Genomic DNA, 11,458 nt, shown 5'->3' on the forward strand with positions numbered 1-11,458 from the left:
ACTTGATTATCGTATTTTTTCGATAATTTACACAGAGATATAAGCACACTTGTAAATGAACCCTTTTTATATGGAGATAACTTATTGCAATTATCGATTATCTTGTAATCGGACATTCACTTTTTTAACACAACTGCAGGCATGGGATAGATATATTTATTTTTTATTAAGGATACAGGCCATGCAGTTGTTTTAGTAACAGATTCAGTACTGGTCCCATCCCGGTAATTAATATTGTGTCATCCCTTATTTCTGGAATTTGAATATAAATAGAAGTATTTATATGAATGATGGTATAAATGTTTTCTATTATGGGAAACAGAAACCGTAGTCCCGGCCGCATGCGCCATTTTTAAACCGCAAACAAATGACTTTGCCCCCGTTTTCAATACGTATTTCGATGCTATATGTATGTGGAGTCAAAGGTAAAATTATGGCATGGATTCAGCAGTCCTTAAAAGATATGACTCAACAAGTCACAATCAACGGAGCAAAATCCTCAAATCTCCCAGTCACAAGTGGAATTCCTCAGGGAAGCGTCCTTAGCCCTAAACTGTTCTTGATCTACGTCAATGACATGCCTAAACTTCTCAGCTGTATAACCAAAATATTTGCGGACGATACCAAACTCTACTCAAAAACGCGTACAGAATTAGAAAGACAGCAACTCCAGACAAACATCAACAAGATAAGTAATTAGACAGATAGCTGGCTCATGATATGGAGATTATAATAACCCCAAATCATCAAAATACTAATTGACGCAAGATGGACAAACAACTGAAATAGAGAAAGTAGACACAGCAAAGGACCTTGGAGCACACTTTGACAACATCCTAAAATTCTCAACTAAAGTCAATGCAGCTGTATCGGAAGCAAAACAAATGTTTGGTATTCTGTTTAGAACTTTCGTTTTTATGGACATAGCTTTCTTTACAAACCTGTACAAGTCCCTTATCCGTCCACATCTGGAATACGCTACGCAAGTGTGGTCACCGTCTCTAAAAAGTACAAAAAAAACTATCAAATATGCTTAACGCAGAGCCACTAAAAGGGTAACAGAAATACAGAACATGCCCTACCATGAACGCATTAGAACATTAGGTCTACCATCTCTGGAATATAGGCTCAAGAGGGCAGATGTGGTTGAACTGTACAAAATATTGAACGGGATTGACCAGTTAGACTACGGACTGATGTTTCGGCCAACACCACTCAGTATCACTAGAGGTCACTCGAAAAAAAAGTATTCAAGAAACCTTTCAGGCTTAACACTAGTAAGAATGTCTTTAGTAATCGAGCGATCAAAGTCTGGAACAATCTCCCTGAGGAAACTGTGTCATCAAAAACACTTAATGAGTTCAAGTCCAGCCTAAACACACTGTGGATGAATCATCCTAGGAAGTTCTGCCTTTCCTTTTATCATGATTGAATCCCATGGGAATCTCTAACATTACATGAAAACAAGAAATAAGTAATGAATATCTTACCATTAAAATGTTACTAACTTCTTAAAGTATAATTAAGGGTAAATATATATATATTTTTAAACCATATACAAATATAATAAACACGTATTTATGATAAAATATAGTGTAAAAGCCTGATACAATGTAAATAGTTTTAATCCCTGCGCAACCGGAGTCAGTTGCTGGCAGGCTATTCTGCTGGCAACGTAACAAGTCAGAAGAGGATATTTAGACGTCTCCACAAGCTCAGGCTTCCTATCGACGTTCAACAACAACATGGCTAGTTGAAGTCGTAACTGAATCATGTATAGACAATTATTTTTGCATTATCATACTTTCTAAGTCAACATAAATATATTAATTATGAACACAATTACGATTTAAAAGAAGTTCTGTTATGTGATCCGATTTAGGTTTTCCCTCCTCAGTTATTGTTATCCTGGACCGTCATTTTAATATTCGTACATATTGCATGTGAAAAATTGTTTTCTTTTACTTCAGCAATATAACGAAATCATACCATGTTACTGGACCCGGGAATTATAAACATATTTGTAAAAGAATCTCATTTGACCCCGAGTACCGGCAGAGGGAGAATAGTTTGCTATACGCTGTGGCCATACTGTGCAACATCACAATAATTATCCCTTCGAGGGCCCCGTCGGAAAATCAAACTAACCAGTCACATATCCATGCCTTTCGCATAAACTACTGTTTATATAAATATGCAAAGTGAATCATTTCCGAACCATGCCCATTTACATGACAAAATAAGTTTATCTGTTTTACAACTTAGACAAACAAATAAGTGAGGTCAATGCTTTTAAATACTCATTCATAACATAGACAGCATTTCTGACGATTCCATGTCAGCTTTATTCAACTTCGTACCGGCTATCCGGAAGATTACATGCACCGGTACCGCTCTACCTGTTAGGGCTGTCATTTCCCCCCTTTGAATACCCCCAACCTGCAATAATGCTTCCGTGACGTAACCTTTGCGCTGTCTTTTGACCATAAAGCAACTTTTCGCTTCGTAGCTGACGCGGTAACGGTTTTGTACTCCCTGACACTTCCCACAATGAAATAGCGTGTTGTGCGCATGCGTTATTAGATGTGACGCAGAGAACTGCAGAACAAACTGTCTGACCCGACAGGATAAGGAATCACCTCTTCTATAAGTAATTACATATTTTTATGAATATGTATCAACGAAATCCGACCGTCATATTCAATTAGGAGACTCATTTGATATAGTCATGCAGTGTTTAAAAAAAATCATTAAAAATATACCTTACCGTGATGTCCCTTTAAATTAAACAGCAAACCACAGACGCAACGTGGAAAAGAGATACAAATGTAAAATGATAAATTAAAGTTCATTAGGCTAATCCTGCCTTCTACGTGTCTACGTACTACGTGTGGTTAGCGCTATCTTGAAGATCTAATTTCTGTAACTACTTGACTCACGTCAATGGCGTGGTGAACACTTAACATGAAATTCCCTTTGTTACCCCCCNAAAAAGTAAATGAAAAAAAAAATCGCCACCCTCCGTTTAAGATTTGACAACGAGTTCAGCGAGATCTACCCCAACACAATCATCACCACCCATCACAACACTGAAATTAAATGCAAAAGTGAACCACTGGCAAAACTGAAACAAACACAGTGGAAGTTCTTTGGGCTGGGCCCGCCTTTTACGTGTCTATAAGTACTAGTAATTAAGCACTATCTTGAATATCTAACTTCTATAATTGCTTGACACACAGTGGTGTGATTAAGAGTTAAAAAATTTCTTTTTTGAATTGGTCATAGTTTTACATCCCCTCCCTTGAAACGAGAAATTAAAAATAAATGAAATAAATTCGCCTAGCTTCTCCCACCGGCTACGATTTGATTACCCACGCATAGATACACTTTAAAATGATTCTCCCTCTTGCTTTTCACGACCATAAACATATTGTTACCCCTCATTTACATCATTTGCATCCTCGATACTCCAAGGTTTATTTTACTCTTGCTCTCTGCAGTAAGTAAGCGTAACCCCTGGAGTATCTTCTTGAACTGATTTTAGATGATATATGATTAAGTCAATTCTTTTGTGTTTATTGGACAACAAGTGTATGCAGTTTAAATTGTAAATTGTGTTTGATTTATTTAGAAAATAACATGATAGGACACTTAAGCATGTTGCTTATCAAACATATATTGCCCTTTGCTGTTAGGAAACAAGTTTTTTGTTGTAACGAAATTTACCATGTTTCACCATGACGAAGAGGTTAATATGATGCTTTATTATCCCGTCATGTTATAAATATCATCAAACTAGACAAACTGTTATATAGACGAAGGATAATAGTACGATACTTTTTTATAAATGGTTTAAATGATGACCGGATCTCATGAAAGTCCATATAATATAAATGTCATAATTTAAATGTAAACACATTTTCTTCCGTTTTAAATGTGCGTAGTCATGTATCTTATTGACACTTTTGGCTCGTCACCTGTTACTGTCCAATAGTTTATCAGGATATTATGGTTAATTGACGCCTGTGTTTTTGTTACATTTCACTATGTATCACGTTCCAGGCGGCACGTACCACGGGTAGTCAAGAACCACGGAGAACCACACAAAACTTGCTTGGGGCCAAATATATATTTTATATCGCTTTCATTATTTTTCTTGCTATACATAATATCAACGAGAGTTATTTTTTAGTTATCACTTAGTAGATCATGATACTTGTTAATCACCAAATCAAATACAAGTGCGCATATCTACTCCAATCCCTAATTGTCGTAACTAACAACATCTTGTTTCCTCCGGAAGTGACATATTTCTGAACATGCTAAAATAACAAATTAAGGCCGTGTGGTTTCCAGTATATCTTTTTATCTAACAACTCTTATACTGTTATCAACTAGTTAAAATATAGTTAGATTTTAAAACATTTAAATTTAATTTAAATACTGGTGTCATACATTTGTACGTATGTCAAGTAACTCTGCAGCATCATATAATATTACGATACAAATCCTGGTGTCAAATAACATTATTGATGTCTGTTAAAATCTCTACTGAGCTGTTATGTGAATGTTACAAGATTTTTTTCCTTTTTTTTCTAGAATATCATTAATGTAACTTCATTTGTAATTTGTATACGAAATTGAGAAAAAGTCACAAAAAGTCGAAAGAAGCTGTAAAAAATAAGTGAGACGCGTACGAGATATGCACTAGCTAAATTGACATGTCTGCCGTAATGCAGTGAATTATCTTGATTGATGCAAAGGGCTCTTAACTGATGATAGCTGTATATGTATACTTATCACATAAGTGTACACAATCGAAAGGGTGGTGCTGATTGTCAGCATTTAAAAGATTAAACTTATCGCCCATCGATCCACACTGCCCCACCCACACTCCCCCGCACTCACACACACGCCCTCATACACACGCCCTCACTTGTGATTGCGTCTTTAAAATTTGGCAATTGATATAGTAAGCTCAAAATGAATTACATTGCATCATACTGCTGTTTCGTCCTTCTAGGGAGCACTGGTAAAACATATACATGTACATAAAACAGAAAATATCAATGCATTGTCGTTATTGTAAATATTTAATTCATTTTGTTATATTATCTTACTTCTATTTAAATCAATGTTATCTAAACACGAAAAACAAATGAAAATGAATCCGTTTTTCGTAAAAGGTGATGCATTTTATATTGCATTTGAACGTGTATTTTAACACTGGTAAACAAAAATGAAATGTATTGATGTTTCTGGTTCTATTAAAACTGAAAATGACTTTAATTTTCTGGAAATTATGTTCGCGTTTATCAGCAATCAATTCCGTAGAAATGCTAATATAAACATCGATATAAATTCTCTTAATTGCAGGTTTAAGTATTTGCGTATACACCTTAAAAACATAATTTCCGAAATACAGTGCATGGAAGATGGAATGATTTACAGTGTGGACATTTTCACGTAATGACTTTTTAAACTGTTCGCACTGAGGGCATATTCACGTTGTCAATAATTCTGATATCTATATATTCTATATATCAATAATCTTTATAATCTATCAATAAATATTCGCGTGACTTACTCAACTACTTCGTCGGAAACCCACGTTCGAGTGTACTAGTGTGTATCGAAAAACGCTAGTACAATCGAACGTGGGTTTCCGACGATGACTCGACTCGGGAAAACGGGATCATTTTTACACCGCAAAAATGTCCACTTCTGCAGTATGTTTAAAACCTCTTTCGTTAAACAGAATCAAATACACAGCTACAATCAGAATAGGTCACTTTTTCAATCAGTTCTCAGAGAGGAATGCGAACTCCTGATGTATCATTACGAAGTTGTAGAATCGAGTAAATAAAGTATTGTGAGTGCATTATGCTGGCGTGAATGTCTCACGTAAATTTGTCGTCCTTTATAAATCTGACGTTTTCTCATCATCGACAAATAGCCAACATAGTGTACCTATTAATTATGTTTTTATTACAGTCACCCACTGTGTTAAAGTTTATGGTTAGTAAGTTAATGTTGCGCTCTGGTCTAGTCCGTTATTCATTATTTATTCATACAAAAAAATCGTTGTTGCAATTTATAAATTCCCATGAAATTACATGTTTATTACGTCCAAATTATATTCTGTACCGGCTGACATATACGCTTTGACTGTAGGTAGTGCATTTTATGATAATTTTGTTATTACACATCACATCGGGCTATACCAGGGCCATATTGGATAAAGATTTGTTAACGACAAGTTAACGAAACACAAATCTAGTTTTTGACTAAAATTATGTATACAAAAGGTTAAGGATGTTCTGTATAAGAAACACAATCAGGGTTATTTGTAAATTTCAAAGTGTATTGCAAAATTAACACGTCAGTGTGTTGCTACAGACGCAGAAATAACAGATGAGTTCGAAAAACAATGGTTGACAATTGGTCGGATACTTTTACTAACTCGTCCCTTTTCCAAAAGAATATTGTGAATAAATATCATGCATAATCAGAAAACGTTTGAGTTCACTAAGCATAAACATCTGTTCGTCACTTTCAGAACATCTTGATGACCAGAAAATATTTGGGGCGATTAGTTTCCCCAATTTTGAAATCCTGTAATTGTTTTGTAGTACTTCATTGTGACAAATTACTAACCGAGTGTCGTGATTTATCTAAATCATGTGACCAACAAGTAGAAGTTTTCAGTACAACTTCTGTTGCGGAGATCGCACAATCACATGCACGTTGCATTTACTTGGAAATGATACGTTATCTATGTATGTAAAGTTAGCGGGGATAGTGAAACAAACAACCATGCGCTCTATTAAAACTTATTTTCACATTTAGTTGCCTGCTCAATTTCCTCTTGAATGCGATCAAGATTTAAAGGGGCATCACGGTGAAGTAACTTAATTTTTTGTCTTTTTTTCAAATACTTCATAAACATATCAAGTGAGACTCCTAATGGAAAATAACGATCGGATTTGGCTGAAATAGATTCATAAAAATGATTAAATCTAAGAGAATCATCGGTATTTCTACCTGTCTGACCAACGTTTTGTTCAGGGATTTCCCTCTACTAGCGCCTGCGCATAACACACCATTTCTTTGTAAACAAAATGACTGGCCGTGTGAAGTAAGCGAAAGAAAAGTGTTGTACCGTGTCAGCTACGAAACGAAAAGTTGCAAAATGGTCAAAAGATAGCGCAAGGGGTACGTTACGGAATCATTATTGCAGGTGGGCAGTATTCAAAGGAGAAAATAACTGCCCAAGCAGTTAGTACGGTGCATGTATTCTTCCGGATAGCCGGTTAAGCTGAAATGGAATCGACAGAAATAATATCTAAAACTATTAAGCTCGCTAGTATCTTTGTCTGAGTTTGAACACAGATGAACTTAGTTTAATATGTTAATGGGCATTTATCGGAGAGAGTTTACTTTGTGTTTCTATGATTATACAGTGGTTTATGCGAAAGGAAGGGATAAGTGACTGGTTAGTTTGATTTTGCCATGAGGCCCTCCAAGGGATAACTGTTGTGAAGGCCCACGGCGTATTTTCGGGGTCATCAAGATACGTGCGCTATTAGATTTATATAATTTATAATATTACCGGGTTCAGTAAAATGGTATGATTTGATTATATTGCTGAATTAAACGATTATTTTTGGTTTTACATGAAAGATTTAAATTAGTACTAATATGAATACCCGGCCTCCTCTGCCTCGGCAATATATATAAAAAAAATCAGAAAGGTTTGTCCCATGGTTGAGGGAAGGGGTACATGTTTAGCCCCGTACCATCTTTACCGGTCACATTCTGGTACTAAATTCAATAAATATTTATAAATATCTACTTAAATGTTTATGCCTATTATCATTGTTGACATTTAATTGTAAATGTATGACGGGAGAAGGCTGTGATAAATTGTAAAAACTTATGCCCCATCCCTTGTTCAATTTTATTGGCAACTAAATATGTTTATTTAAAAGCTAAATAAATTTAAATTCTGAATATTGGCAAGCGTGCAATGAACTTCTGATGATGAATAATTACTGTTCAATAAGTTTGAATACGGACTCAGAAATCATATTACTTGGTTTCATAGCGCGGTAAGAAGTTGCAGTTGCCTGACGGCCCCTCTCTTGGGGCCCCTCTGGAAACCGTTTCCTGCCGAGTCAGGTGACGTTATCGGCGCTATTTTTAGCAGGGCTTTCCCGAACAATTCAAGTGGTCAAACTGGACATTTGGAACGGACTATGAATATGGGAATAGCGAGGTAACATAAGTGGAAGTGCATACAATATATACATTCATTAAAAAATATAGGTCTTCACGTGATGTCCCTTTAAGGATACATGTGCCTGTTTGATCGATAAGGTTGTTAGGCAGATGCAGTGTGTTTACAAATTCGCCACATCGTTGCACAAATAAAAATTACAAATCGCTCACTCAGTGATAGCTTGACAAAGGGACCAGTCGGTCTTGAAACGTTGGGACAAGTTTTAATACGTACATTGTTTGTGTAGAAAGTAAACTTTGATATTAGTAGTTTAGACTAGTTTGGACACCCAAGTATTTTGCTGAACGCATGACCAATGAATCATGGAAGGACGATACCACCGCTGTATGATAAAGCGTAATATTTGTTGTCATACTGTATCTATTACCTAGTTATAAAATTACAGTCACCTGTGTTTGGGTGTAATGTTCATCTTTCAAGATAACAGGTGATGAACATTACTGGTGAATATTTTAGTCCCGCATGTGTGCCTTATTATTGGTGGCCACAGTTATCTGTTTTGAGTAGTGTCATAGTTCATAATATACACGTTATACAGCTTGATCTATTTTAAATAAACCATAACATATCTATATTTTGAAAATTATAAATAACGGTGTTTTTCGCATCTTCCCTCTGTCTAAACAGCAATGTATGACCAATGTCAGGCCTCTAGCCTCTGTCTAAACAGCAATGTATGACCAATGCTAGGCCTCTAGCCTCTGTCTAAACAGCAATGTATGACCAATGTTAGGCCTCTAGCATCACTGATGAGTCCTCCCTCGAAGGACGAAACAGCTGTATGATGCAGTGTATTTTTTTGGCTTACTGTATCTATGACCAGATTTTAAAGGTGCAATGTAATAGACTGTATGCGTGTTATTTTCATCTTTGACGGAGACGCCGTGACGTTTACCACATCTGACGCAGGAAACATTATAGAGCATACGGTTAAGAACAACACTTCCGGTTTTTCATAATTTCTTTAACTTGTGCTATAGTGTTTGCCTTTTTTGATAAGATGAAGCTTGCCATTACTCAACAGCAATAACTGTGACCATCAAGGTTATAGCAAACCTGGGGCCTACATCAATCCACCAGCAGAGTCTACCATATTGTGTCTGGAAAGTTGAACGTATCACACAGAGGTGATCGTATTTGTATACAGTATGCCAAAAATCGATGACACTGCATCGGACAGCGACGTCATCTGTCATCTGTTATCTGTTGTTTGGCGTAATTTAAGTTTTATTTTGTACTTGTGATGTGGCACTAAGATATATTGATTTCTTTATGTTTTGTGTTATATCATATTGATTTCATATGGTATTTTATTTCCATTGGGATATATAAGCCATATCTATTTTAGCTTAAACGTTCAGATTAATCAGCCTTGATGCATGTTGACATATTAAACAATGCCAAAACAGATCACATTAAACCATGCACACAGACAGCTGTTACGTGTCGGGTTTATGAATGATGTGTAACATGATCAGAATGCAACATGTTGTTAACATATCGCTGACAGGTAAAATAATAAAACTGTGTTTAATGTACTCTGTTTAACATCCAGCTCCAGTTATTTATCAGCAACACACATGAACTACACCGAACATGGGTCATACAAATGTTATAATAATACTTTACTGACTGACTGTGTTGGTGACGAAAATGTATTTTTAAAACTCTGAATATTTACATTCCTTGACTATTTGCTGTCTGATAAGTTATGTTGTTGCCATGCACTTTCCCCATTACTTAAATTCAATGAAAATTTACAAAGGAAACATGCACTAACCATTTATCTATATTACACTGGTATAGTCATTATTCCTATCGGTTACTGAAGATTCCTTACGTGATGACCTCGTTGTTAGCCATCATATTCCACTTGGTGCATTTGCACTTAAGGAACAAGAATATTTTTATTTTATAAGCATATTTAATTCTTATAATTTCTTTACTCATATCTTATAAAATTTTAAAATTTTCGTAAGATGTTACAAGACTAATGGCAACTATAATGTGATAAAGTAAAGAGTCGTAAGGATCGCTGTCCCGCTGCCAAAAACACCACTTATTAATTTCAGACCAATTTTGTCGACATGACTATAGCTTTGATAAATAATCTCTGAAAAGAAAACCATACATTGGAGGTATTATGAAATGAGAAAAACGAAACAAAAAAGTGTTCTTATTGAAAAACGAATCAGCGGGACTAGGCTGGGACACTATTCCTCTAACGGACTGAGCTATACCTGGTTAATATAAGTATCCTGTCTGCTTTCCTTTATCGCGGTCCATACGGTTGAACTGGTTAAACCAGAGTTGCTCTTTTATAAAAAAAAAGGTCTGACCTAGTTATCTGACGGTGCTTTCAGGCGAGCCCTGGCAAAGCCTAACAAGGCCTGCATAAACTTGAACAGGTCCACAAGGATTTATACCCGAAAATGTTACACTTAAAAATAGACAAACCGGTTGTTCCGCATAAACGAACAGGCCCCTAGCCAAACTATGCTACATTATAGCTAAAACGAAATTAAAGGGAGGTAACTGTATATACGAAAAAACTACGGTGCAGTGGCTTAGGGATCCCTAAGCACAAGTATGCACAAGTATATTATTTATCCTATCATCACGAACAGTGGTCCAATAATGACGTCACGAGCTTACTGATATGAATAGGAGCGGAGTGCCGGGTGTGGCAGGTGTGTTCATAACACCGTTATACGGATGACGGCGTCCGATGTCTCGCATCAGTTAATATTTAATGCGGCAGCTCAAGGTGATTAGTGAAATTCCACATACACATTATCGTATATCGTAGAAGCATTAATCCGCCGTATAATGGACTCATTCATAGATCTATATCTATATATCCTGTCACATCAATACCATAATATAGCCAATATATTCTCGTCTACGTCACTATAAGTTAAACCGGAGTAATTTGAAATTAAAATTTTGTCTTGTCATATGTCCGGTAAAACTAGAATGAATAATGTTTGATATTTAAAATATCACATGTCTAAATTATTTGAAAGAAAGTAGTATTTTAAAATGATGATATTTTAAAGATACCGCACCAATGCTTAAAGTATAACCAAGATTTGAAAGCATTTACCGGCGTTATATTAACTTGAGTAAAACATATAATCCTAATTTATATTAAAA

This window comes from Mizuhopecten yessoensis, unplaced genomic scaffold (assembly GCF_002113885.1).
Source record: "Mizuhopecten yessoensis strain PY_sf001 unplaced genomic scaffold, ASM211388v2 scaffold8195, whole genome shotgun sequence".
NCBI lineage: Eukaryota > Metazoa > Mollusca > Bivalvia > Pectinida > Pectinidae > Mizuhopecten > Mizuhopecten yessoensis.